General features: G+C 32.7%; 1 protein-coding gene across 7 annotated transcripts in view; it reads left to right on the top strand.

Moving 5' to 3' along the window:
- The window catches only part of kug (FAT atypical cadherin kugelei), a 273,159-nt gene that overhangs the window by 28,855 nt on the left and 216,897 nt on the right, over positions 1-27,407 (top strand). For all 7 annotated transcript variants that reach the window (XM_088039913.1, XM_088039914.1, XM_088039917.1 and 4 more), the window contains exon 2: positions 5,694-5,757. The gene's annotated coding sequence lies outside the window, so the exon portion shown is untranslated. The remainder of the gene's footprint in view (positions 1-5,693; positions 5,758-27,407) is intronic.

A 27,407-nucleotide genomic window follows, 5' to 3' on the forward strand; every position in this document is an offset into this window, starting at 1 on the left:
TGCAAACTGTACACATCAAAGCATAATTAAATTAGAGTGTGGGTTGAGCATTTCGTTCGCATACAAATGGATCATTTCGCAAGTTTTTACAGCTTCCACGACCAGAATTTAACAGTTCTTCACCCGATCGTGAAAGTACTGATTTGGCCGACGCATGTAAATTCCTCTGGAATATTCAAAACTCTTTCATATTCCCTGTCGGTTGCGCCCCAGGAACATCTAAATACAGATCTATTAGTGTATTCCACTCGTCTAGTTGAACATGCGGGAGTTAACAGCGTAAGTAATTAATTATTATGTTCGACACCGGAAACATTCTGCGTCTGTTTTCGGAAGTGTTATTTTGAGAACAATTCTCTACTGAAAATAACACCACCAGCCGAACCGGATATATTAATCAATAGAGCAAACATTCGGTAATTTGGATAGTGCACCAGGTCGAAAAAATTAATTCGCGGCGCTGCAAAAACGAGCTTCTAATTGGAAGAATTATGGATGGAGGCATAATAGGGAATAATTTTTGAGATTTTTGCCGAGTTTCAAGTGGAAGCGTATTTTATACACTTTGAAAATAAAAAAAAAAAATCTAAAATTTGTTTTTTTTTTAGTTTAATTAATTAATGTGTTTATTCGAAAATATTGAAAATTTTTGGTTTGTTCTAAAAATAAAAAGTTCTAAAATGAGTGTTTCTTATCCAAAAAATTCGTAATTTGGAAAATTTAATAAACACTTTGCAGGCTGCGTTGTCTCCAAATTTTATTCATTTAGTGTCAAAACTAACCAAATTAAGGAGAAATATTAAAAATTTTCCGTTTGTTCTAAAAATACTTTTTTTTAATGGCTTTTTTTTTGTTCAAAAAAATTGTAATTTGGGACACTTAATAGACACTTTGCAGGCTAGGTTGTCTTGAATTTTTATTCATTTAACGTCGAAACGAAAATATTGAAAATTTTTGGTTTGTTCTAAAAATAAAAAGTTCTAAAATGAGTGTTTCTTATTCAAAAAATTCGTAATTTGGAAAATTTAATAAACACTTCGCAGGCTGCGTTGTCTCCAAATTTTATTCATTTAGTGTCAAAACTAACCAAATTAAGGAGTTTGTTCGAAAATATTAAAAATTTTCCGTTTGTTCTAAAAATACTTTTTTTTAAATGGCTTTTTTTTTGTTCAAAAAAATTGTAATTTGGGACACTTAATAGACACTTTGCAGGCTAGGTTGTCTTGAATTTTTATTCATTTAACGTCGAAACGAAAATATTGAAAATTTTTGGTTTGTTCTAAAAATAAAAAGTTCTAAAATGAGTGTTTCTTATTCAAAAAATTCGTAATTTGGAAAATTTAATAAACACTTTGCAGGCTGCGTTGTCTCCAAATTTTATTCATTTAGTGTCAAAACTAACCAAATTAAGGAGTTTGTTCGGAAATATTAAAAATTTTCCGTTTGTTCTAAAAATACTTTTTTTTAATGGCTTTTTTTTTGTTCAAAAAAATTGTAATTTGGGACACTTAATAGACACTTTGCAGGCTAGTTTGTCTTCAATTTTTATTCATTTAACGTCGAAACTAACGAAGTTAAGGAGTTTGTTTGAAAATATTAAAAATTTTCGGTTCGTTCTAGAAATAAAAAGTTCCAAAATGAGTTTTTTTTTGTCCAAAAAATTTGTAATTTGAGGGACGTAATAGTAATAGTAATAGAATTTGGGGAAATAACAGCACCATCCGACCTGGATCACATTATAATAATCAATATCGCAAATATTTGCTAATTTGGCTAGTGCAGCAGATTGAAAAAAATTCATAATACCCGCTGCAGCTAATCCTGCCTGTTCCTAATTGGGGAATGATGTTTGTAATAATCGAGAATGAACAAACAAGTATTTCACACCCCTAATAAACAGGGTTGGTCCTAGACAAAATAGTGGAACGGGAAACAGACAGGAATAAACAAATACTGGTGCTTGAGGACACGTGTTGGTGGCGGCAATAATCGAGGAAGCAACGGAATTTTATCTTTGCTGCTGTGCTAAAGTCGCAACGAAAATACCTAACAAGATGATAACAAACATAAACACAAATAGAACAGTTGAGACACAAAAATCCGGGAGTATGCTAATATTTATGTCTCTAATTAGGAGAGTAAGGATTAGAATTTCTCGTTACATTTTACTGCGCTGTGCAAATTTTGTTATTCTTTTCCTAGTTTTTTTCAGAAAATAATTAGGTAATGAACCCGAGATGTAATTAAAAGTTTTTTCGTTGAAATATCGTGTTGCGCCGTGGTTAAAAATCTTGCGAATTTTATAAAGAATGACACCGTGTTGAACTTTTAGCAAATTACAATTTGAACATTTTACCGCAAGCATTTATGTGTTACTTTCTGCAAATGTACAACAATTTTAAATTCGTGCATTATAAAACCAAATCCAATATGCAACTCCCACATCCATATTTACATTCGGAGCGCATTTCCTGGTAAAAGTACGTAAATGAGTTTCTAACTCGTTAATTCGCCTCCATGAGCATAAATATAAGATTGTCTATATCATAATTTTGTGCAATTTGCTTGAGTTGGAGCAAACAGTAGTAATTACTAATTACCAATTATAATCTATGCAAAACATTTCGCAGAAATATTGTTTGTTAAAATGTTTATGAAACTTTTGATGTGCTGAAAGTTATAATTTGCATGTATATGAGCATCGCGTACAATCAGCTTAATCCGACGTGTTGTTTAGATTGTTTGAATAGAATTAGTTTACACTTGTGCCAAAAAAGTTCGCGAAACTTCATCTTTCTATGATGAGATTAACTGGATTAACTGGACAAAGACCAGTCTGCAGATATTAATTAGCCATGTCAACTAGCATATAAATCGTGGCTAATATTTTTACAATTTGTGCTGGTTTTCCAGCTAGCTTAAGGACAATAATTACAGCCCTCAAACAAATATCGTTGGTGTGTCCAAATCACGAAATTTTTGAACAAAAAGCAAAAATTCCAGAATTTTTTATTTCAATGGCGAACCCAAAATCCATTTTTTTTAAATTCTTTAAATTTGACAATTTTACTGCTAGGTGGTTGCTTTTCGGTCTCTAATTTAGACATGGTCGACATCTCGCTTATTTATAGAGCAATATTAAAGTGTTGTGCTCATTTAACACAGAATTTCGCGCCGAATACAATTTTAGAATTTTGTATTTCAAGGGCGAATCCAAAATCCATTTTTTGTTCTCTAAATTTGACTATTTTACTGCTGAAGTATTGAAGATTGTCACTTTAAAGGTGTTTATTGATTGAAATTTTAGAACAAAAGTTCTTGTTTCAATGATGAAATTAACTGGATTAACTCGACATAGAGCAGCCTGCAGCTATTAATTAGCCATGTCTACTAGCACATAAATCGTGTCTAATATTTTTCCAATTTGTGCTTGTTTTCCAGCTCGCTATCTTAAGAACAATAATTACAGCCATCACTTCAAACGAATATCGTTGGTGACTTTCCTCCTACAACCAACACGGCTTTAACTGATAAAATTCCACTTCATTAGTAACATGCCTGCTTCAATTATCGTTGAAGTTCAGCGAGCGTGTGAGAAGTCGGATCAATAATGTATTTTAGCTTCAAAGCCGCAAACACGCCGGAAAAACAAAATAACGCTAAATTCATTTAAATAATTTATTAGCCGAAAAGTGTGAAATTAACCGCATTACGTAACAGCGGACAAGTTTGTGTCAGTTTCATTATTCCCAAAAATAATAGTTTATGAACTGGATGATGTGACATCACATAATCACATAACGGGGAAACAAAGCTCACGAAAGAAAGCGTTCTTTTGCTTTTGACACACAATAGCTTTTAACAAGTTCCTTTGTTTTCGGGATTCTTTTAAGGTGCTTTTACCTTGTCTGTATTGTTTTCGGATTTGTAAAGCACACCCATGCACCGCGTGAAAAAGTTATAATTAGGTTACAGGTAGCAGTTCACGCAAATTGGGAAAGTCAGGAAAAATTCAAAGCACCAGGTCGTGCAGAACGCAATCATTTTCCTACGAGAGTCAAAGCTAGAAAAGCTTATTTGTCTGGAAAACTAACAATCCAACTGCAGCTTTTGAAGCTGAAATTGGCTAAAATGTGCATTAAATCCGCAAAATTCGTGGAAAAATTAACTAAATTTTAGGCGAATGGCGATTTTCTTTATAAACAAACGGTTTTTGAAGCTGCAAATTTGTTTTTTACCGCTAGAGCAGTAAAATTTCTTGGACTTATTATTTAAAGGGGATTTATTCAGTATACAAAATCACGGAATTTTACAAAACTCAAATTTTACAAAAAAATTCAAGATTTTTTTATTTCAAGGACCAACGCAGAATCCATTTTTTTGTAAAATTTTCTAAATTTGACAATTTTACAGTTAAAGTAGTGAAGTTTGGTTACTTCTAAGAGGTTTATTGACTGTACTAAATTACAAATTTTTAAAACAAAAATCACATATTTTAGAATTTTTTATTTCTAGATGCACTTGAAATCCAAAACTTCTGATTAAAATGTGTAAATTACACAGTTTTAACGCTAGAGCAGTGAAATTTCGTGGACTAATTACTTAAAGAGAATTTATTAAGTATACCAACTCACATAATTTTAGAACAAAAAGCAAAAATTCTATAATTTTTTATTTCAGACGAACCCAAAATCCATTTTTTTCTAAATTTAACAATTTTACTGCGAAAGTGGTAAAGTTTAGTAGACTTGTTACTTCAGTGTTCATTGACTGTGGTAAATCACAAAATTTTAGAACAAACATCAAAAATTTTTGAAATTTTTATTAGTAGGATTGACTCAAAATTCAAAATTTTTGACTAAATTTTCTAAATTTGACAGTTTTAACACTAGAGCTGTAAAAATTCGTGGATTTGTTACTTTACAGGCAATTATTAAGTACACCAAATTACGAAATTTTACAACAAAAAGCAAAAATTCTAGAATTTTTTATTTGAAGGGCGAACCTAAAATCCATTTTTTTGTAAAATACTTTAAATTTGCCAATTTTACTGTTAAATCAGTGAAGTTTGGTGGATTTGTTAATTTAAAGGTGTTTATTGACTGTACTAAATCACAAAATTTTACAACAAAAATTGAAATTTTTAGAATTTTTTTTTGTAGGATGGGCTCAAAATTTTCGATTCAATTCGGTAAATTTGACAGTTTTAACGATAGAGCAGTGAAATTTTGTAGATTTATTACTTTATTCAATATACCAAATCACAAAATTTTAGATCAAAAAGCAAAATAGAATTTTTTATTTCAAGGGCGAATCCAAAATCCAATTTTTTTTGTTAAATTTTCAAAATTTGACAATTTTACTGCTAAAATAGTGAAGTATGGTCGACTTGTTACTTCAAAGGCGTTTATTAACTATACGAAATTACAAAATTTTAGAATAAAAATTTTTTTTTTATTTATAGGATGTAATTTCAAATTCTGTAAATTTGACGGTTTTAACGCTCGAGCAGTGAAATTTCGTGGACTTATTACCTAAAGGGCATTTATTGAATTTTGTGAACTCATTTTCTACCGAATTTTCAATTAATTTCTGTTTGATTTGTGGTAAAAAATTCAAAAAATTAACAAAACACGGCGTATTTATTGACCTTTTATCGGCCACACATTTTAATTAAATTTCGTCTTTTCCAGACAGCAGCTGAAGTTGACCTCCACCGACGATATGGTAGCCTTGACGCACCGCAGTAAGCTAAAGGTAACCAAAGCATCAATTTTTTTAATTAGTTTTCCGTAATTTAATGATCACGGCGACATCTAAAAGTCAGCTGACGGTAGCAAGTGTCCCCTTTTTCGTTTTGGAAAGTACACAAGGGTTGAAAGTGGTGGAAGCGTTGTGTACTTTGGGCAGGGTTGCGATCAACTCTGCTGCGGTAAGTGCGAATATTAGGGCGAAAGGGATTATAAACTGCAGGGTTATTGTCACAACCTCGGTCTTCATAAACAGTCCAAATATTGGATGCTGACTCTGGAAGAATTCAAGTGGTAGCACTGCTAATTACAAGTTGTTACGAAGGGGGGCGCATGCGTCGATTGGCTATTTTACGAGCGGTTGCGTAACCTGTATGGACCACAGTCTGTGATTACAACTATTACACCCACATTACACGACTAGATTACATTTGGGATGTGTTTAGGCTCTGGTGACATGAGCAACATTGGAATTAGTAGTGATTATGGTGGTGTTCGTTGCACTCTGGTGCACTCCATTAAGTACCTTGTCTACACTGCCTCGATGAGGTTCGGATTTGGAAAAAGGCCAAGGAAGACTTTTAATATCCGGCAACGTAGCCTTGGAGTTACAGTAATCCTTCGATTGTTTCGTGCACTTTTTTGCCTCTTTTTGTATCGCGAAAATTGGGTTGAAATTTTGAATTTTTTAGATATTCCAAGACAGTGATTTTAGAAATTTTGAATTTATTGAAAAAACTATATATACGTTATTTGGGTAGTCGATATCTTTGAGTCTACAACAGGTAAAAAGAAACGGTTGCGCTTTTCTTGCTTTTCTTGCGCTTTTCCTTTTTAGAATTCACTTTCAGATATCTAAAATTCGATGAAAGATTTTTTCTATTTTGATTTTTGAGTCCTACAAATGAAAAATTCCAAAAATTTGTTCTAAAATTTTGTGATTTAGTACAATCAGTACACCTTTGAAGTAAGAAGTTTACCAAATTATTAGTTTCACATTAAAATTGTCAAATTTACAAAATTTTACAAAAAAATTTGGATTTTGGGTTCGTTTTTGAAATAAAAAATTCTAGAATTTTTGCTTTTCATTATAAAATTCCGTGATTTTGTATACACAATAAATGTCCTTTAGATAAGAAGTCTATGAAATTTCCTGCTCTAGCGTTACATCTGTCAAATTTACAGAATTTAATAAAAAATTTTGAATTTTGAGTCTATCCTACAAATGCAAAATTTTAAAATTGTTGCGTTTTCTAAAATTCCATGATTGGTTGTAGTTAATGAATTGCCTTTTAGATAATGCCTTTTAGATAATGAGTCCATAAAATTTCACTGCTCTAGCGATAAAACTGTCAAATTTACAAAATGTTTTCGAAAAGGTTGAATTTTGAGTTGCCACAAATGAAAACTTTTAAAAATTAAAATTTTTAATTTTTGTTCTAAAATTTTTTAATTTAGTACAGCCAGTAAACACTTTTGAAGTAACAAGTTTACCAACTTTCACTATTTTCGCAGTAAAACTGTCTAATTTAGAGAATTGTACAAAAATATTTGGATTTTGGGCTCGTTCTTGAAATAAAAAATTCTAGAATTTTCGCTTTTCGTTTAAAAATTCTGTGGTTTTGTATACTCAATAAATGCCCTTTAAGTAATGAGTCCACGAAATGTCACTGCTCTAGCGTTAAAGCTGAATTTAATCGAAAATTTTGAGTGCATCCTAGAAATAAAAGATTATTTTTTTTAATGTTGTTTAAAAATTTTGTAATTTAGTACAGTCAACGAACACCTTTGACTTAACAAATCCACCAAATTTCACTACTCTAGCGTTAAAACTGTCAATATTACCAAGGATATTACTGAATTTAATCGAAAATTTTGAATTTTAAGTCCATTTTTTGCGAAAAAAGTAAGAAAATTTTTGTTTTTTAGCCACCACTCGTAAACTACTTGACTTACCGATCGGAGATTTGGCCAGTTGATAAATTTCGAGGTGCTATTTCAATTGATGTATAATTTCAGAGGTATTAAACGCCGGTTTCGCCCCGAAAAAAATTTTGATCACCTGTAAAACACCTTTTGATGACAGTTTTTGGTGAATTTTTTGTTTATGTTTTAAGCAAACTCAAGTTATTTAGGCTTGTTTTACGCAAAACTTCACGCAGAATCCAAAACCAGGCGAATTTTTAACGTACGTCGACATCTAATGGAGTTTTGGTGGTGATTGTAAAATAATTTTTATAAATAATAATTATTTATTTTAATTATTATTATATTAAAATTGTAGTTTAAAGATGAGTTTCGAAGTTTTAGTGAATGACTCGCTTAAATTTGTATCCCTCCACTTCTTGTGTGCTTCATCATTGTGTCCGCTCAGAAAAGTGACAGCTGGTGAAGCCTCGTGGTAAATTCAAAAAGGTCCTCATGAAAATTAATGGCAGTTGAAATGCTAAGTACCCCAAGGTCGGGCGGAATGTTTGCTTAATAGCCATTATTATTAATTAGGAAGGAAATAAAGCGGTTTAAGTGAGTTTCGTTAGTAGGTTATGTTTACTGATTTGTAATTACCACGGGGAAAAGTAGATGACTTCAACATGACTAACACTTTTCGAAATTGAGCGCCGTCTATCAGCCCCAGTTTGTTTACTAGAAAATTTAAATTTTGCGTCATGGGAGGGCAACTCAATTAGAAGTTGAGATGAATCGATCCGGGGCTAATTGGAAGATGACCACTAACAAATCTATGGTGATTTTCTAGGAGTTTGGTCGTAGGCCTGCAAAAGTGGGTAATTTTCTCTCCTCACTCATTCCGAGTTAATATTATAAATTCGGCTCCAGTTATCGTTCCAGACAATGTTATTAAAGGGGCTCTTCCGTAATCGCAGCCTTTTCGAGTAAAGTAGTAATTTTTGTTACACCCTTGTCCCATGTAAATTCCTTGGTGTAGTGCCCTAGTTGCTCGCGATGCCTGGGAATTTATTGTTATTGCTGCTAACCCTTTCATGACCCCTTGGTAATTCAAAGAGCGGCCAGCTTTAGAGACCTGTTTTCTTCTACTTCTTTAAGCTCGATTCGTGTTGGATCCCGCGATAGTCACGCTCCGAGGAAATTCGCCTTGTCTCAAAGAATACTTATGATGGAACTATTCCTGCAAGTTTTTCTTCTGCCATCCACAACCAACTTCGGCATGAATATTGCAGAATTGCCGCAACCCTCGCGATTTAATTAGGGGTTAAGAGATGCTTTGCGTTTGATTAAGAGAACCAGATCTGATTCCCTTTTAGCCTGATTTATGCTCGTCAGGTTCGCAACATTCCTGTCGGTGTGTCGGGGTGACAAACCCGCGGAATTTTTCCGGTTAATGGGTCAACCCTCCGGTTAATTAGCGCATGATAAAACGGCGCAATTACGAAAGTTATATTCGGATAAGTAAAAGCTTAAAAATTGTCAATTAGGGCTGACTTTGATTTGGCTTTTAAGAATAATTATTTTCGCTCGGTTGTGGCATTAAAAATTCGTCATGCTTTCGGTGCACTTCCCACTCGAAGAAGAAATCAATTTGCGAAATTATCAAGGGAGTGGAAGTACACAGCGGTACCTAAACTCACTTAATTCAATTTCATTGCGAAACTCACTTATCAATCGTGTTTACGTGTTGTTTCACAGGCGTTAATTAAAAAAATCCGCTGGAAATTCATCACAGAGAAGCGCCAATTATTGTTGCAAAAGTGAAATTGGAGCTCTGCCGACCGCCTTCTCAGAGGTCGATTTTTATTCGCCCTTTAATTAAATTTAGAAAACCAGTAATTGCTCGCAAACTTTATTGTCGAGGATTTAAAGTGGAACTTAATTAACCTGGACACAATAAAATGGGGCTTTATATATCACGTGTGGGAAGCTCCGATTTTGCACCATCGCCTAGAAAACACCATTTTAAATATCGTTTAATTGGTTTCGTCTGCTGTAAAATATCCACGATAAAAACAGGCTGGAATAGTTCGATTTAATTACCTACATTATCTTCCGGATTCTAAAACTCCGGTTGTAAATAAAAGCTTTACGACTCTGATTGTTTAATTTGAGCTCGACGTGTTTCCGGGACTTGTCCTTTATAAGTGGGGCATATTATAGTTACAAACTTACAAAACTCATAACTAGACAATCGCATCTGAGTGATGCTACCAACCCAAAACTAGAAACTTCTAATCTTAAGATTTAGCACCGTAAAACTTTGGACTGAAAATTAATACCATTCAAATACTCAAAATTCGATGGTCGATTTTGTCGATTGTGAATTTTTGTCTATCCTACCTATGGAAAATCCTAAAAATTTTCATTTTTGTTCTACAAAATTGTGATTTAGTACAGTCAATCAACACCTGTAAAGTAGTAAGTTTACCAAACTTCACTACTTTCGCAGTAAAATTGTTAAATTTACAAAATTAAAAAAAATTTGGATTTTGGATTCGTCCCTGAAATAAAAAATTGTAGAATTTTTGTTTTTTGTTCTAAAATTATGTGATTTGGTATACTTAATGAATGCCCTTTAAGAAATAAGTTCACGTAATTTTCACTGCTCTAGCGTTAAAACTGTCAAATTTACAGAATTTAATCGAAAATTTAAAATTTTGAGCCCATCCTACAAATAAAAACTTAAAATTTCGTAATTTAGTACAATAAATTAACATCTTAGAAAAAACAAGTCCACCAAATTTCACCACTTCAGCAGTAAAATTGTCCAATTTAGAGAATTTTACAAAAAAAATGGATTTTAGGTTCGTCCATCAAATAAAAAAATGTAGAATTTTTGCTTTTTGTTCTAAAATTTCGTAATTTGGTGTACTTAATAATTGCCTGTAAAGTAACAAATCCACGAATTTTCACAGCTCTAGTGTTAAAACTGTCGAATTTAGAAAATTCAGTCAAAAATTTTGAATTTTGAGTCAATCCTACTAATAAAAATTTCAAAAATTTTTGATGTTTGTTCTAAAATTTTGTGATTTACCACAGTCAATGAACACTGAAGTAACAAGTCTACTAAACTTTACCACTTTCGCAGTAAAATTGTTAAATTTAGAAAAAAATGGATTTTGGGTTCGTCTTTGAAATAAAAAATTATAGAATTTTTGCTTTTTGTTCTAAAATTATGTGAGTTGGAATACTTAATAAATTCTCTTTAAGTAATAAGTCCACGAAATTTCACTGCTCTAGCGTTAAAACTGTGTAATTTACACATTTTAATCAGAAGTTTTGGATTTTGAGTGTATCTAGAAATAAAAAATTCTAAAATTTGTGATTTTTGTTCTAAAAATTTGTAATTTAGTACAGTCAATAAACCTCTTAGAAGTAACAAGTCCACCAAACTTCACTACTTTAACTGTAAAATTGTCAAATTTAGAAAATTTTACAAAAAAATGGATTCTGCGTTGGTCCTTGAAATAAAAAATTCTTGAATTTTTTGTTTTTGTTCTAAAATTTCATGATTTTGCATACTTAATAAATGCCCTTAAGTAAAAAGTCCACCAAAGTTCACAGTTCTACCGATAAAACTGTTAAATTTACAGAATTTAATCGAAAATTGTAAATTTTGCGTCCAAGCTACACATAAAAAATTCAAAAATTTTTGCTTTTTGTTCTAAAATTCCGTGTTTTTAAATACTTAATAAATGGTATTTAAGTAATAAGTCCACGAAATTTCACTGCTCTAGCGTTAAAACTCTCAATTAACAGAATTTAATCAAAAATTTTGAATTTTGAGTCCATCCTACAAATAAAAATTTCTAAAATTTTGTGATTTAGTATAGTCAATAAACACCCTAGAAGTAAAAAGTCCATTAAATTTCACTACTTTCGCAGTAAAATTGTCAAATTTAGAGAATTTTTCAAAAATTAGGATTTCGGGTTCGTCCTTGACATAAAAAAATTATAGAATTTGTGCTTTTTGTTAAAATTCTGTGATTTAGTACACTTAATGAATGCCGTTTAAGTAATAAGTCCACGAAATTTCACTGCTCTAGCATTAAAATTGCCTAATTTACCAAATGTAATATTTTGAGTCCATCCTACAAATAAAAATTTTAAAGATTTAATTTTGGTTCTAAAAATTTGTGATTTAGTACAGTCAATAAACACATTTGGAGTAAAAAGTCCACCATACTTCACTACTTTAACAGTAAAATTATCAAATTTAGAAAATTTTCCAAAAACTTTGGATTTTGGGTTCGTTCTTGAAATAAAAAACTCTAGAATTTTTGCTTTTTGTTTTAATATTCCGTCATTGGGTATACTCAATAAATGCTCTTTTAAGTAATAAGTCCACGAAATTTCACTTCTCTAGCGTTAAAACTGTCAAATTTACAGAATTTAATCGAAAATTTTGATTAAATTATATCGATAAAAAATCGAAAAATTTTAAATTTCTTGTTTTTTGGTCGCCATTCTTCAACTATTCGACCTACCGTTTTGAGATTTGGCCAGTTGATGGATTTCGAGTTGCTCTTTTGATTGATGTAGAACGCAAAGATACTGAGCCTCGTTTTTGTCTCGAAAAAAATTATAGAAAATCATTCCAAAAAGACCCGTTGAAAACAGATTTCGATCAATGTTAATCAATTTGAGATTTAGCACCGTAAAATTTCGGACTGACAAACAATACAACTCCGATAATTTTACAATTAAATCAGGGCGAACCCCGAAGAACGCCATAAATAATCTTTTCTGTTATCTTAACAACTACGAAGATAAGTTTGCCGTGACGTCACATTCCGGGGGCTGCGCCACTCATAAATAATTTCTTAACGATGAAATGTGAAAATCTGCAATATTGGAGGTAATTTTACGAGGCAAGGAAAGTGGTAGTGCAGTAACGGTAAAGTGTATGAATTAATGGCATCATCAATTATGATATCTACTGAGCGGCGATCAATTTTGGGTTGCGGTTTTGTCTTTCGACAGTCGCAATGAAAAAGTGATTTATGAAAAGAGACCTTGAACTCGCGCGCCGGTTTGACTCGCGTTATTTATACGTTTATGGAAGTAGCGCGGTGGTGGCGTGTAGGTGACGGCGCCACCTCGTCGTCTAACGCGGAACTAAGACACTCGTGCATCGATCTAATGGATTATATTGCATATTTAACTACCTTCGTTAGTTGGAAGTTTAATGAAATCCGTCCAATTTTGTGTTGTGTTCTCTCCAAAGTTTGTTTTAACGAGATATGTTGGCCTATGGTTGTAATTGCTAAATAATACCTTAATATAAAATGACCAATGAGAGTAAATTATTCATGTACAATAAATGTAGTGAGTAATCAAATCGATGGTAACGGCTCTGATTGACGTTGTTGCTGTCGCCCGAACTAGAATCAAAGGTAATTGGTTATATTGAGCGCTTATTCAATTTGGCAAGCATTTTGATCGATTGTTACATTGCATTGTTTCCGACAAACTTTTGTACAAGTTTTATTGTTTTTCTTTTTTCGGTTGGTTAAACTGGGGACAATATTCCAATATCGAATACTCGAGCCCCACAGGGACGGATCGACGAACCGCACTCTCATAAAAAATGATGAATTTTCTTTTTGATTTCATTCGCTGGGTATAAATATGAATGTGCAATGAAACTGTGTTTCAGCGCGGAAAGGTCAGGGGACTACGTGTTTAATGTTTATTTTTGCACGCATCATCCACAATGACTTTCCGCAATTTCGTGAAAACTTAATGATTTCTCAAGACGACCTCGTTTCTTTCACACTGCGGACTTGAATGTGTGAATGATGGCATCTGCAAATGAATAGATGTTTAATCGCTTAGGATATGAAAGATAGAAAAAGGACGATAAGACCGAGCTGGAACAATGGCGGAAATTGTGGTTCTCGTGCGTTGTAGGAGTGATTTTTTCTTCGTTAATGAGATTGCGAAATTTCGGCAATCAAACGTGTAATTAATTACTCGGGGATATGACGCGTTTCCACCCCCGTGATCACAAACTTGGCAACTTTTCCACCAAACTTCTCTATTATTCAGGTCGTTACAACGATTTTCCAAAGAAATTTTTTTGAGTTGGGAAGTGTTTGGATTGGACGTAATATTTGCCATTCATCGGTCCACAGAAAGTAGGCGCTAAACGCGTGGGTTGTTTCATTGATGTGGTTTTAATGTATGCACGTTACCTTTGATACCCATAAATGAAAGAGAAAGTTCTAATCGCCCCACACTTGGAGGCTGCAAACTGTCATAACTAAAGACTGCAGTTGTCTTGAGCTCGTATTTTACTTTCTTAATTAAAACTTTAGACTTTCCAACTTCAGCCAAACTAGTGCCATAACTCAAAAATCTCATACTTTGTCTTGTGGCTAAGTACCTGTTGGAACAATGTAGTCCACCTGGAAACTGCAACATATCTCCGTTTCAAATGGTGGAGGAATTCCACAATTCCGTAATTAAAACTTTCGCCTTTAAAATCTGGAAATCCTGTTTACATGTTGTGGAGCAAAAAGTTGGCGCCCCACTTGGGCTCTAATTACAATAGGGATTTTCCGGTTCAAAGTTAATACTTCAGGTTATTGAAAGTACGTTAGAACAAGCAAGAATCTCGAAATAAAAGTTGGGAAGTTTACAATTACATGTCGGTCGCAAAATTGCACTTGTGAGGCCTTTCATAAACGTCATCACTTTGTAACAGCTGCATTCTATTGAGCGCAATAAGAAATGAATTTATAGGAAGGAAAAATTGAATTATAGGTGATTGGGACTTTGGCTTTGCCAACTTTCAATCGAGGGTTTTGCACTCGCTTTTTGAGTGGAGTGGCTAGAAAAGTTTCAAGATAATGGGGAAGAGGCGAATCAAGGGCTTCCATGTTTTTCTCATTTTTGGTTTTTTTAGAACTCCTGCATCTTTTCAGTGCTCGGTTTTTTCCGCATGTTTTAGAATCGTTAAATTTTTCAGATATTTTTTCACAAATTTATTCTGAAAGTTGGGCGTCTTTCTTCAATATTTGGGCATTTTTAGGTATGAATTTCCTAAATTGAATAACCGAAACTACAACAAAGAAAATTGGAGTTTTCAAGCAAATTTTAGAAATTTTTGTTTTTGATTCAAATAAATATTTCCGAAATTCTTCACTAAAATTCGTTTTTTGATCATTTTCGTGCTACAGCTACGAAATTCCTATTTTTGAGTCGTCTATTGACTGAATTGTAAAGCGAAAGACACCAATTTTAGAAATTTTTCTTTTGGAGACTAAGGGATCAATTTCAAGTCGTTTGCAACGTCGCTAAATAGCGACATCGCAAACGACTTGAAATTGACCCCTAAGTGAAAATTTTCGACATTTTACACTAAAATTCGTAATTTTGGTAATTTTAGTGTTATAGCTATGACATTTGAGGAAATTGCTTTTGATTTGTATGTTAACTCTACGAAATTGCAACATTGTAGATCAAAAGACTCAAATTTTAGAAATTTTTATTTACAAGGCGAGGTCAAAGTATGAGAAATCTTCCCTTAAAATTCGTAATTTTGGTAATTTTCGTGCTACAGCTATGAAATTTTGGGAAACTACTAGTTTTTAATCGTTTATTAACTCTTCGAAATTTCAACATTGTAGATCAAAAGACTCAAATTTTAGAAATTTTTATTTACAAGGCGAAGTCAAAATATGAGAAATCCTTCTTAAACATTCGTAATTTTGGTAATTTTAGTGCTACAGCTATGAAATTTTGGGAAACTACTAGTTTTTAATCGTTTATTAACTCTTCGAAATTTCAACATTGTAGATCAAAAGACTCAAATTTTAGAAATTTTTATTTACAAACCGAAGTCAAAATATGAGAAATCCTTCCTAAAAATTCGTAATTTTAATAATTTTAGTGCTACAGCTATGAAATTTTGGGAAACTGCTAGTTTTTAATCGTTTATTAACTCTACTAAATTGCAACATTGTAGATTGGAAGACACAAATTTTAGATATCTTTATTTTCAAGGCAAAGTGGAAATATGAGAAATCCTCCCTTAAAATTTGTAATTTTGATAATTTAAGTTCTACAGCTACTAAATTTGGAAAAATTACTAGCGTTTAATGGTTTATTGACTCTGCCAAATTGGAACATTGTAGATCGAAAGGCACAAATTTTAGAAATTTTTATATTCAAGGCGAAGCCAAAAAATGAGAAATCTTTTCTAAAAATTCGTAATTTTGGTAATTTTAGCGCTACAGCTATGAAATTTAAGAAAATTATTAGTTTTTGATCGTTTATTAACTCTGTTAAATTGCAACATTGTAGATCGAAAGACAGAAATTTTAGAAATTTTTATTTTTAAGGCGAAGCCGAAATATGAGAAATCCTTCCTAAAAATTCGTAATTTTTGTAATTTTATTGTTACAGCCATGAAATTTTGGGAAACTGCTAGTTTTTAATCGTTTATTAACTCTACTAAATTGCAACATTGTAGATTGAAAGACAAAAATTTTAGATATCTTTATTTTCAAGGCAAAGTGGAAATATGAGAAATCTTCCCTTAAAATTTGTAATTTTGATAATTTAAGTTCTACAGCTACTAAATTTGGAAATATTACTAGCGTTTAATGGTTTATTGACTCTGCCAAATTGGAACATTGTAGATCGAAAGGCACAAATTTTAGAAATTTTTATATTCAAGGCGAAGCCGAAAAATGAGAAATCTTTTCTAAAAATTCGTAATTTTTGTAATTTTATTGTTACAGCCTGAAATTTGGGGAAATTGCTAGTGTTTGGTAATTTTAGTGCTACAGCTATGAAATTTTGGGAAAATACTAAGTTTTTAATCGTTTACTAAATTGCACTACACTCTACTAAATTGCAACATTGTAGATCGAAAGACACAAATTTTAGAAATTTTTATTTTTTATGAGAAATCCTCCCTTAAATTCGTAATTTTGGTAATTTTAGTACTACAGCAATGAAATTTAGAGAAGTTAGTATTATTGAATCGCGTATTAACTCCAGCAAATTCCAAAATTGTAGAACGAAAAACATAAATTTTAGAAATTTTTAATTTGAAAACAAAGCAAAGGATCTGAGCTTCTGTAGGTACATAATCATTTTACATTCCTTTACCGTCGGTTTAAATCTACATTTTGCTTAGATTTTCTATATTTTCTTGAATTCTTTTTAGATCTTTTTGATTTTTTTCAAATTTGTTTTGATTGTTTAAATTTTTTGAAAAATGTTTTTGGTTTCTCGTTGGACTGACTTTAGATTTTGCTTATTAAATTCTATTTAGATTAGAGTTTTTATAATTTCTCGTTGTATTGTTTCTAGGCTGTCTTTAAATCTACATTTTTGTGCAGATTTCATTTTTAGAAGCATAATTTAGAGTCAAAATTACGTTATTTGTCTAGTCAACTGGCACTTTGCGAACGTACGTGTGTCTGAACTTGACATAAAAACGTCAAATCATAACACACGTTAGTGAGTGACAGATATCAAGACATACGTTCCCAGAATAACAATAAACTATAAATAAGTGTACTAAATTGAAATGTCCAGCGCATCCACCATTTTTCGTTTCAACAGAAACCTGTTTAAAACCGCAAAATTTGTAAGGAAACGCCGTCACTGGCCCGTTACTAAATACGAAATTATACATTACATCCCCGATATGCCACTTGTCACTTAAATTCCTTTATACTTTGTGTCCGAAATAGAAACAAAGAAACTCCGGCATTGTGCAAGTTGAACCCTCTGCGACCTGCTAAAAACAAGAAATTTATATGAAAATGAGCTTTGAAATTTTATTTGGGTAAAACTACCTCCTCGAATAAAAATAATAAAAGCCACTCTCTAAAACAGGAGCATAAGTGGACAAAATTGAATAAGCTTCGGATTACGAAAGAAAATACAGACTTTCCATTGACCCCAAGCGATTGCTATATTCATAACTCATATTTATTTGAGAAATTTACGGCGCTCGTGTTAACTGGATTATGTACGAGAAAATATAATATAAACACTTGACGTTAAAAAGTCAATAAATTCGATTGAGAGCCGACGAGATTGTTATTAGAAGTGAGTCACCACTGTTTCGTGACACCCTTACGCTGAATTAATATGTGGAGGGTCCATAGTGTGCAATAAACCTATTGTCCAGCTCTAAAATTCTCCGTTAGAATTAATTACTTGGATTACAACTGCATGAACATACATATATATCAGGTATCTAAATTCATACGACATCGTGAATTATTAACTCAGCCAAACCCGAATTCATGTGATGTGTCTACATACATTAATTACTTTCAGGAGTGCACACAAACCTTAATAGGTCCACTGATGTTGCAGACGTGACAAGAGAGCTTCATTACCACCGGCAATCATTGCAGAGCGAAAAAAAGACGATTTGAATGTTGGCGTCATCGATCTCCGTCATTTTAAAGACCCCCAGCCATATTTTGAAATCTCCAAAAATAATTTTATTTTTTATAGCTCTTCCTGATTTATGGAGGTCGGGTGTTGACTCACCCTTTATACATAAACAGGAACAACGTTCCCCGAATAAATATGAGCCGATCGCAAAAAGCGAATTGAACATGCCCCAATTTGCACCCTGGGCAATTATTTTGAGAGTTGAATTTTTGCGTACTTGAGTTTGTGCTGCGACCCACAATCTAATATCTGTTATCTCAGAGATCCGTTCTCTGACCTAATGTTATTATGGTCTGGGTACGATGTGTGCCTTGGCAGATAACAATAAAGCCTCATTTCCACGGTCCGTTCTAGAGAGAACAGAATTTGATTTACGATGGAATTTGAGTTATTGCACCATATTTTGCGGTCCGAAAATTTGCAAATCCTATTGCACCCTTGGTTTACAATCCTCTGTTCCGATTCGGGCGGACAAGCTGGTTGAAACGCCGAACCACCACACGGACTGCTACATTTGATCGTAACCAAACAGTTTTAATTACTCCAATTCTTTTAATTTGAACACTAATTTTTTATCATAATGTTAATAAGGTAAATAACACAAATAAATGTGGATTAATTTTAATAAATATGCTGATAAATGTAGATGAACCTACTTATTTCCTGCATTGATCATTGTATGAAAACAGGCGCGAATGAATGCAGGTAGGTACGTTTCTTATCTCTGTGAGTGGATTTACCCTTTTGAAATAACCGACAGGTCTGTATTTTGTGGATTTGGTCAGTTATTACCTGAGGATTTCAATTTTTAATTTTGTTCTATGAATTAAATTTTCTGAATATTAGTGAAAGTTAACATACCAGACATATCCACGAACTAAGTAACTTGAAATATAAATAAAATAAAATAAATTTATGAACATTCTGTACTGGATCAAATGCACGCAACCATCTTGTCTGTTCGACGGACATTTCAACGCAGAACCAAGACAGAACGCACCGGACAGTTCAACACAGAACGCACAGAATAATTGAAATTAGCCGCTCCTTTGGAGAAAACTTTCAATAAACAATGCATTTCAGAATTTTTGTATAATTAATCTCGTTAAATAGGAATAAAAAAATGTTACTGTATTTCAATTGATTATTCCTGACATTATTTTACTGGTGGAGAAGTTATTTTAACATCAAGCTAAATATTGCAATGAAATATACAAAATTATTGTATGAAAACACGCGTGAATGGATACAGGTATGTAGGTTTCTTATCTCTGTGAGTGGATTTACCCTTTTGAAGAAACCGACAGGTAGTATTTTTGTGGATTCGGTCCGACTTATTACCTGAAGATTTGAATTTTTAATTTCGTTCTATAAATTGAATCTTTCTGACTTAGACGGTTTATATGAGAATTTAATTTTTATTACTGCTTAAATTGAACGAACTATCTTGTCTGTTCGACATCGGTTCGGCGGACATTTCAACACAGAACAAAACACAGAACGCACAGTAATAAAACTGGCCGCATAGAATGAACCTAACTTATGAAATTATTTTGTACGTTCGAAAAACAGGGATTTTTGTATGCTTGGTCTGCGTTCTATGAATTGAATCTTTTGGATTTTGGTCAGAGATATTACCTGAAGATTTAAATTTTTAATTTTGTTCTATGAATTAAATTTTCTGAATATTAGTCAAAATTACCATAGCTGACATATCCACGTAATAAGTAACTTGAAGTATAAATAAAATGAACCAAATTTAAGAACATTCTGTACTAGTTCAACTGAACGAACGAACCATCTTGTCTGTTCGACATCGGTTCGGCGGACATTTCAACACAGAACCAAGACAGAACGCACCGGACAGTTCGACAGAGAACCGAGACGAAACTCAGAGAACCTAATTAATTTTTTTTAATTGCACTTCATGATTGCTGACAATTGATTTGTAAAAATGAAAGTTATTTAACATCAAATAGTAGCTGCAGTTTTCAGATTATTACTTATGAAATGGCCAAAAAAAAGTTCAAATGATAAGATTTAAGGTCATTCTCAAATATCAAACGTAGCGTATTTGATCAGTGGTTATTTAATTCTCCTAAAAATTATAACACGTCCGACGAACAAGTTGGTTCTGTCCGTTCTGTCTTGGTTTTGTATTGAAATGTCCGTCGAACCGATGTCGAATAGACAAGATGATTCGTTGAGTTGAACCAGTACAGAATTTATTTAATTTCATTGATCCTTCAAGTTTCTTATTTCGTAGATATGTTGTGTAAGTAAATTCTACTAAAATCTATTTAGCAGATTTAATTTACAGGATCATATAAAAAATTTAACTCTCCAGGTAATAAACCCAACTAAATCCATAAGATTACAGAGGCCTGTCAATTACTTCAAAAGGATTAATCCACTTACATAGATAAGAAACCTACCTGTATTTATCCACCTTTTTTCATACAATGATTCTGTAAATTACAATGCAGGAAATAAATATATTCATCTGCATTATCGCCATCTTTATTAAAATGAATCCACATTTATATAAGTTAACCTTATTAACATTATGAAAAAAAATTAGTGTTCAAATTAAAAGAATTGGAGTAATTAAAACTGTTTGGTTATCACCAAATGTAGCAGTCCGTGTGTTGGTTCGGCGTTTCAACCAGCTTGTCCGCCCGAATCGGAACAGAGGATTGTAAACCAAGGGTGCAATAGGATTTGCAAATTTTCTGACCGCAAAATATGGTGCAATAACTCAAATTCCATCGTAAATCAAATTCTGTTCTCTCTAGAACGGACCGTGGAAATGAGGCTTAATAGTGACCACTTGGAAGCGGCGGACGTTTCATCTATCGAGGTGTTCTTTATGGTGGAATTATTGGGTCATTTGCATAAACGAAGCACGTTTCTTTATACACAGGTTAATTCCTAGTTCTCCAACTGGCGTTGTATTTGTTGGTCGTTAGGGAAATCTGTTACGTGAGGTCTAAAGGTTGGCCAACTTCGTGTGTTCACTCATATTTGCATCTGGGTAATTGTGCACAACTCTGCAATCTACATTTTAGAGCGTCATTTAGAGCTTTTGCATTTAAGTGAATTGTTTTAACGTTATTCGTCTCTAAGCGGCGCGCACAAGAGATTTTCGGGACAACGCTAAATTGCAAAGGTGAGTTTCTCCACCAAAAAATGAGGAAGTTATCAAAGGAGCAAATATCGTTCAGAATAAACATAAATATCTCCCCCTTGATCAAACAGTGTATTATTTACCCACGCGCGCAAATTCAATGTTTGATTAATTATTCCAGAAATCCTAGTTTCCAGGCTAATGATGGAATAATTTTTATTTGCCAAGATTTGTTTTCGCCGGACTGGGATGTTTTTCACTCCATTAACTTTAATTCTTCAGCCTTTATGCATGTCGTTGTTCATAAATCAATGGAGCTCATGAATAATTCATCCAGAACTGTCCCTTCAACTTACCGTAATATTGTGATACGTAAATAGGTAGACAAAGATGATTTTCTCTGGAATTTGTCCAAGCATCGGTGCTAGTGAACTTTTATTTTAAATTTAGCCCAGTGGAACGTTCAAGTCCAAGGTGTCTTTAAATATGCATTGCTGAAAATAGGAGCAAACGATACGTGGTCTGAAAAAGTCAGGCGGCGCAACACGTGGGCGATCTTATGAAATTTTTTATGGATTGTCCCAATTACAATATTCGTCGTAAAATTGACGACACATCTGCAGTTGAGAGAAGGATTGGGGCGGTTGGGGCCCGGGGCGCATGAGAAAATGTTGCGAAAGAGTTTCTAGGTCTTAGAATTTTTTTGAGTCGCTGTTATAATTTCTCTCTGGTTTCTTTTCAAATTTTCTTAAATCGGAAAATCGCTCAGTTTTAGAGCACAAAACGCAATTTTTAGTTTTTTTTTGGAAACTAAGCAAAAATATCCGACACCTTTCACTAAAATTTGTCATTTTGGCAATTTTAGTGCTAGAGCTGTGAAATTTGGGGAAGTTACTATTTTTGAGTTGTCTATTAACTTCACTAAATTGTAAATTTTTAGAGCAAAAAATGCAAATTTTAGAAGTTTTTCTTTTGGAGACCAAGCAAAAATTTCTCACATCTTTTTCGAAAATTCGAAATTTTGGCAATTTTAGTGCTACAGCTATGAAATTTGGGGAACTTAATATTTTTGAGCCGTTTATTAATTTCACCAAATTGCAAAATTTTAGAGCGAAACACAGATTTTAGAATTTTTTTTTTTGGAGACCAAGCAAAAATATTCCACACCCTTGACTAAAATTCGTAATTTTGGTAATTTTAGTGCTACAGTTGTGAAATTTGGGGAAGTTACTATTTTTGAGTCGTCTATTAACTTTACCAAATTGCAAATTTTTAGAGCAAAAAATGCAAATTTTAGAAATTTTTCTTTTGGAGACCAAGCAAAAATTTCTCACATCTTTTTCGAAAATTCGAAATTTTGGCAATTTTAGTGCTACAGCTATGAAATTTGGGGAACTTACTATTTTTAAGCCGTTTATTAATTTCACCAAATTGCAAAATTTAAGAGCGAAACACAGATTTTAGAATTTTTTTTTGGAGACCAAGCAAAAATATTCCACACCCTTGACTAAAATTCGTAATTTTGGTAATTTTAGTGCTACAGTTGTGAAATTTGGGGAAGTTACTATTTTTGAGTCGTCTATTAACTCCACCAAATTGCAAATTTTTAGAGCAAAAAATGCAAATTTTAGAAATTTTTCTTTTGGAGATCAAGCAAAAATTTCCCATATTCTTTTCGAAAATTCGAAATTTTAGCAATTTTAGTGCTACAGCTATGAAATTTGGGGAACTTACTATTTTTGGGCCATCTATTAACTCCACCAAATTCCAAATTTTAGAACAAAACACACAAATTTTAGAATTTTTTCTTTTGGAGGCCAAGCAAAAATTTCTCACATCTTTTTCGAAAATTCGAAATTTTGGCAATTTTAGTGCTACAGCTATGAAATTTGGGGAACTTACTATTTTTAAGCCGTTTATTAATTTCACCAAATTGCAAAATTTAAGAGCGAAACACAGATTTTAGAATTTTTTTTTGGAGACCAAGCAAAAATATTCCACACCTTTGACTAAAATTCGTAATTTTGGTAATTTTAGTGCTACAGTTGTGAAATTTGGGGAAGTTACTATTTTTGAGTCGTCTATTAACTCCACCAAATTGCAAATTTTTAGAGCAAAAAATGCAAATTTTAGAAATTTTTCTTTTGGAGATCAAGCAAAAATTTCCCATATTCTTTTCGAAAATTCGAAATTTTAGCAATTTTAGTGCTACAGCTATGAAATTTGGGGAACTTACTATTTTTGGGCCATCTATTAACTCCACCAAATTCCAAATTTTAGAACGAAACACACAAATTTTAGAATTTTTTCTTTTGGAGGCCAAGCAAAAATTTCTTACATCTTTTTCGAAAATTCGAAATTTTGGCAATTTTAGTGTTACAGCTATGAAATTTGGGGAACTTACTATTTTTAAGCCGTTTATTAATTTCACCAAATTGCAAAATTTTAGAGCGAAACACACAGATTTTAGAATTTTTTCTTTTGGAGACCAAGCAAAAATATTCCACACCCTTGACTAAAATTCGTAATTTTGGTAATTTTAGTGCTACAGTTGTGAAATTTGGGGAAGTTACTATTTTTGAGTCGTCTATTAACTCCACCAAATTGCAAATTTTTAGAGCAAAAAATGCAAATTTTAGAAATTTTTCTTTTGGAGATCAAGCAAAAATTTCCCATATTCTTTTCGAAAATTCGAAATTTTAGCAATTTTAGTGCTACCTATGAAATTTGGGGAACTTACTATTTTTGGGCCATCTATTAACTCCACCAAATTCCAAATTTTAGAACGAAACACACAAATTTTAGAATTTTTTCTTTTGGAGAGCAAGCAAAAATTTTCGAGATACTTTCCGAAAACTCGTAAATTTAGTAATTTTAGCCCTATGACGATGAACTTTGGAGAACTTACTATTTTTAAGCCGTCTATTAACTCCACCAAATTGCAAAATTTTTGAGCGAAAGACACAGATTTTAGAATTTTTTCTTTTGGAGATCAAGCAAAAATTTCGAGATGCTGAAATTCGTAATTTCAGTAATTTTAGTGCTACAGCTATGAAATTTGGAGAACTTACTATTTTTGAGCCGTCTATTAACTCTACCAAATTGCAAAATTGTAGAGCGAAAAAGATAGAATTTACTAAATTTTTTTTGGAGACCAAGTAAAAATTTTCGTAATACTTTTCGAATATTTGTAATTTCAGTAACTTTACCGCTACAGCTATAAAATTTGGGGAAGTTATTGATTTTGAGTCGGTTATTAGCTCCACCAGTTTGCAAATTTGTAGAGCGAAATACACAAATTTTCGAAAATTTTCTTTTGGAGACTAAGCAAAGTTTTCGGACTTTTTCGAAAATTTGTAGTTTTAGTAATTTTCGTGCCATAGCTATGAAATTTAAGGAAGTTACTATTTTTGAGTCGTGTATTAACTACACTAAATTGCCAAATTTTAGAGCAAAAAATTCAGATTTTAAAAATTTTTCTTTTGCAGATCGAGCAAAAATGTTCCACATCTTTCAATAAAATTCGTAATTTTGGTCATTTTAGTGCTACAACTATGAAAATTGGGGAAATTACTCTTTATAGTCGTGTGTTAATTTCACTGAACTGCAAAATTGTAGAACGAAAAACACAAATTTTAAAAATTTTTCTTTCTATTTAAATCTATTGTTTGTTTATTGGGTTTTACATTGAATTTTCTCTAGATTGGCATACATTCTTGGATTTTTTTTGGCTTCTATTTTTAACTTTTTGTGTGTTATCTCTACATTGTCCTTTTCGTTCTTTGTGTTATTAAAAAGAGCCGGAATTTTTCGAGGCACAAAAAGAGTACAATTCCCGGTGCAGAGTCCGTAATTAAAATGTTATCTCATCCGATTGAGCCGCTTTATTTCCCCGTATTTTTCCCCGACATTGAATTTCTTAATATCAAACTCAGAAAGCTCGTTAGTTCAACGCATACGAACTGAAATATTATTTAGATAAGATTTAGGTCTTGTAAACTTACTTAATTACGCCTCTGCGCCGAATTTTATGAATTCGGGTGCCCCCGCAGTCGCGAAAGTTGTAATATTAATTAAGCCCAAACTAAGAAAATGTCGGGTATCGATTTCGGGGAGGGTTTTTCATTGAATACACTTTTATCCGAGACAATTTAGCCAGATGGCACGCTTGGCGAGAATAGATAAAGTGATTACAATATGATGGCGTATTGTCTCTGGAGGACACTTTTAGGAGAGGGAACTCAACTGTGACTTTGTGGCCGAAATTTCAGAGAGTGTTTGGGAAAGTTATATGGGTCAGGCTGTGGTAAAAAATGGGGAGTTTAAGTTTAAATATGAAAAATTATGCTCAAGAATGACTTGACAATTCCACGGAATCAATACCCGAGAAATGCATTAAAGAAATGGCTGATGTTATTTCCATTTCGGTTTACTCGCTTTTTCACTGAACCTGAAAAATTCACGAGTGCAAAATTAGATATTTTTCAAAGTTGGCAACTACTGGAGAAGTTTATCAAGGAATAACTTAGAACTCGCAACTTGGGAGTCTCATCAATGATAGAGTCTCCCCGACCTCGTTGTTGTTCTATTAAAATTAATTCGTTGAAGTGACTTCAAATATTTGTGCAGCTTCTTGTATCGGTCCTCCAGAGACCCCGGCAACTGTTGATTTGTTCAAAAACCCAATTAGTAAATGAAAGATGGTTCTCCGAGCTCCGAGTTTGCGATTCAATAAGGAAGTTGTGGCGTTTCGTTGTCCGTTAGACCGAGAAGAGGTCATAGTGAAAGTTGATTGTTACGACCTCAGGGACGTTATCCTCAAACGAGATGGTCTGCTGTCTTCAAGTTTCCGAAGTGTGGTGATCTGTGAAGGATAGGCAGATACAATACCCACTAGAATGGCACCATCTGGCTGTAATGGCACGCTTGTACGGATTAGTTGCGATTTAACAAACACCCACCGCGGAGCACGTCAAAGCCAGTGTTATGCAAATAAGATGCTTGATGACCTCTCTTTGTTTTCTGGAAATTATCGCGTTTATATGCGACAATGAATGTCTTTTTCAGCGGTTGATAACATTGTCAAAGAATTAATTAGGCTGTACCGGCTATATTGGACTTTTTGCTGGGTTTTCACCTCTGAATACAAACAAAACCGTCAAACTTAATGATGAATAATTGCCGTTTGATTCTACCTCTCTGCATACATCGGCCGGTTATTAATTTTAATATTTTCTCTAGTTTCTTTATATATATTTTTTAATTTTCTTAAATCTGCGGTTCTGTTTAATTTTTTTAGCTTGTGTTTATATATTTTGTAATTTATTGGAAATTTGCAGGTTGCAAAATTGTAGTTCTAAAGACACAAATTTTAGAATTTTTTTGTGGAGATTTAACAAAAATTTGCGAGATTTGCCACTCAAATTCGTAATTTTGGTAATTTTAGTGCTACAGCTATAAAATTTGTGGAAGTTACTGCTATTCAATCGTGTTTTAACTCCATTAAATTGCAAAATTCTAAAGCGAAAGAAACAGATTCTAGAAATTTTTCTTTTGGACACTAAGCGAAAATGTTCAGTAAACTTCGTAATTTTAGTAATTTTAGTGACAGAGCATTGGAATTTGGGGAATTTACTAATTTTGAGTCGTATATTAACTCTGCCAAATTCTAAATTTATAGAACGAGAAACACAAATTTAAGAAGTTGTTATTTTGGAGACCAAGCAAAAATTTTGGAGATAAAATTCGTAATTTTAGTAATTTTAGTGCTACAGCTATGAAATTTAGGGAAATTACTAGTTTTTGATGGTTTATTAACTCTGCAAATTGCAATATTGTAGATCAAAAGACACAAATTTTAGAAATTTTTATATTCGAGGCGAAGCAGAAACATGAGAAATCCTACCTAAAAATTCGAAATTGTAGTAATTTGAGTGCTACAGCTATGAAATTTGGGGAAATTACTAGTTTTTGATCGTTTCTTAACTTTGTCAAATTGCAACATTGTAGACGAAAAGACACAAATTTTAGAAATTTTTATATTCGAGGCGAAGTCATAATACGAGAAATCCTTTCCCTAAAATTCGTAATTTTGGTAATTTCAGTGCTGCAGCCATGAAATTTGGGAAAAT

This window comes from Gnatocerus cornutus, chromosome 6 (genome assembly GCF_029298725.1).
Source record: "Gnatocerus cornutus isolate USDA-ARS CGAHR chromosome 6, icGnaCorn1.1, whole genome shotgun sequence".
In the NCBI taxonomy this organism is placed as follows: Eukaryota; Metazoa; Arthropoda; class Insecta; order Coleoptera; family Tenebrionidae; genus Gnatocerus; species Gnatocerus cornutus.